We start from the raw sequence: 3489 nt of genomic DNA, 5'->3' as shown, positions 1-3489 counted from the left end.
CAAGGAAGGACGACCTATCTTTCTCTCTCCTGAAGACCACTCACTAAGGGAGGACGACCTATCTTTCTCTCTCCAGACGATCAAAGTAAGCAAGCTACTTTATCTCTGCTGGAGGTCAAGGCTTCCTTAATTTACCCACGTGAATATTTACGAGGGTTGCCTTAGTCAAGGACAGGCCTCATAGGCTATCACAATCTCTCTCCAAACAAGTAAGTCTACCCGCAGAGATCGAGCTCTGACGATTCTGCGGGCCGAGCCTAAATTCCGACCATCATCCAACCAACGGAAACATTCCAGGGGTATCATTCACGTATCTAATACTTCTCTTGCAAGCTTATTGACTTGAGCGTCCGAGCCCCCTTAGGCCGACACCATCTCAGTGTCCCAGGGATCTTACGGTCACGTGTGTTCTTGTCTCTTGCCACAGGTATAAGCTCAAAGACGTCGTCGGTGCCCACAAAAATATTAAACAGGTGAAGGTTTGATTTCCGGTTAACGATCCGGTCCACTTGGCTTCTTGACACACGATTTCATACCCTCACACATGGATATAATGAAAACGTAATCAAAGATAATGAAAGTAACCACAAATTTAACCATGTTGAGCTCGTTGGATGATGAATCTTAGAGCGAGAAAATTTATAGCAATAAAATCATGAAGATGTTTAAAGATGAAGCCGATTCAAAAGTTAACACGAAGTGATGAAACCGATTACAATGAAAATCATGAGATGAATATGAAGAACAATAAACAAAAGATGAATCTTAAGATTTAACCATTACAAGCAGCCGGTGTTCTTCTAATGAAAACGAACCTGACAGTTTGATGATGGACTTCCCACTATGGATAAACGATGGTGGTTTCAGTTAATGAAAGAGATTGGAAGAAGATTCGGAGCTTCAGAAATGGAGAAGGAATAATGGTTTCTAACGTTATGAAGAAGGGATTCGATTTTAGAGAGAGAAATAAAGGGTTCTGTTATTGTGAGGAGATTGGAGAGAGAAAATGAGAGATAAAAAAGGAAATAGAATTTTGAGAATTGATATTCAAAATAGGATATTGTCTTAAATATAAGGTCATTATGGGTATTATGATTATATATGAAACCTAGAGATTTATGTTTTCTATAGAGATGAAATCATTTGGACTAGATTTCAATTTAAATTAATATTTTAGCTTAATATTCCATATTAGAGTTAGGGCAAAGCCAGTGTGGGGCTCGGGCTCCCAATTTTGGGAGCCCCGGGGCTTTGTATCAATTCCAACGTGGGGGCTCCCAAATCTAAAAAATGTGCATGTGTGGAATACGCGTGTGGGATTTGTGTTTTATTTTTCACCCATTAAATTATTGGTTCTAATATTTTAAATTTCAAATTTTACCAATATTTTGGAGGGAATTTGAATTTCAAATTTGACGAAAATTTTGGGGGGAGTTTAAATTTCAAATTTTAAAATTTTGGGGGGAGTGTAAAATTCGATTTTTTTAAACTTTTTGTTCATCTATAAATACACCTACTCATCCATTAAGTTTTCTACATCTTCTTTCTACATTCTCCAATCTTCTTTCGACATTCTTTAAATTTTCTCTCTCCCTTCCATGGATCCTACTCATGGGTTACTAAATATGGTCATTCAACAAAAGTTACAAGATAGCGAAGATGATGAAAATTTATATGAAATGTATCTAGCGGAGTTACAAGATAGGGATCAACGACCACGTTCCCGTTATGTTGGTTCTGTTCCGGGTCGTCGAACGATAGATCGTAACAGACAAGAAGGTCATGAACGACTGATGCGTGACTATTTTGTGGAGAATCCACTTTATGATGCTACTACATTCCGAAAGCGATATCGCATGCGTCGTGATTTATTTCTTCATATCCTCAATATGGTGGTTGCTCATAATCCCTATTTTGTACAAACGCCAGACGCCTTCAGTAAAATGGGTTTATCACCCCATCAAAAGATAACTGCGGCTATGAGAATGCTTGCTTATGGGACACCAGCAGATGCAATTGACGAATACCTTCGACTTGGAAAGACGACTACAATCGATTCACTACGAGAATTTGTATTAACGATCGTCAATGTGTTTGGTCCTCATTATTTGAGGTCTCCAAATGAATCTGATATTTGTAGGCTTTTAGAACTTGGTGAAAAACAAGGATTTCCTGGAATGCTCGGGAGTATAGATTGTATGCATTGGGAGTGGAAAAATTGTCCGACCTCATGGCACGGACAGTATACTGGCCATTGACATAGTCCAACAATCATACTAGAAGCTGTTGCATCGTCAGATCTATGGATTTGGCATGCATTTTTTGGATTGCCTGGATCATTAAATGACATCAATGTGTTGGAGCGTTCTCCGGTGTTCGATGCAATTGCCACAGGTAGGGCTCCAACTGTTCATTTTGAGATTAATGGTAATCATCATGATATGGGTTATTATCTCGCTGATGGGATATATCCACAATGGGGTTGCTTTGTTAAAAGCATACAAAATCCGTTAACTGTGCAAGAACAATATTTTACGAGACGACAAGAATCGGTAAGAAAAGATGTTGAACGAGCCTTTGGTGTATTGCAAGCTCGTTTTTCTATTATCCGAGAACCGGCACGTATTTGGGATATAGAAACACTAGGTTATATCATGAAGGCATGTATTATATTGCATAACATGATAATCGAAAATGAAGGACCTAATGCGACTATTGATTTTGATGGAAGTATTCTAGAAGAAGTGCGTGTTGGGGGGAATGTTGTCGGAGAAATGTTTGATCGTCTCGGCCGAGTTAGAAACAAAGATTTTCATACACAATTAAGGGTAGATCTTGTAGATCACTTGTGGAATACTAAAGATCGCAACAACTAAGGAAACTATTATTGTTATTTTACTTATTTTTCTGTATTTCGATTATTATGTATTTGGTTTTCAATCAATGAAGTGTGTTAAGAAAAAATCAAAGAAATTCTATTTAAAAAAAATAGAATAAAAAATGATTTACATTTAAAAATTACACCAAAAAAATTAAATCAAAAAAAGATTAAACAAAAGAATAACAAAAAAAAACAAAAAAAAAAATTAAAAATGGGGTGGGGGGACCCACCCCAATTCAGCTGTTGGGAGTTTCCAACTAGCCGTTGGGGACTCCCAACGGATAGATTTTGGGGCTGGGAGCCCCCCAGCCCGGGCTCCCATTTGGGAGCCCGGGAGCATGGGGCTCCCAGTCCCACCAGGAACCCAGTCCCACCGGGAACCCAGCCCCGGGGCTCCCGGGTTGGGCAGCCAACGGGCTGGGTTGGGGCTCTCAAAATTCAAATTGGGGACCCCAGCCCTCCCACGTTGGCTTTGCCCTTAGGGTGGATTAAAAGTGGGTTTGGGTGTAGGTTTTTGGACTACAAACCCCAAATTTCAAAACTAAACGTGTACAATTAAAAATTGAATGGCATGGTCGATATAACTAAGGATTATGCTGGGCAAGTAT

Source organism: Eschscholzia californica, unplaced genomic scaffold, assembly GCF_041429995.1.
Source record: "Eschscholzia californica isolate CP2 unplaced genomic scaffold, dmEscCali1.0.p SCAF_2, whole genome shotgun sequence".
NCBI lineage: Eukaryota > Viridiplantae > Streptophyta > Magnoliopsida > Ranunculales > Papaveraceae > Eschscholzia > Eschscholzia californica.
The sequence above is the reverse complement of the archived record's forward strand: the minus strand, read 5'-3'. Positions refer to the sequence as shown.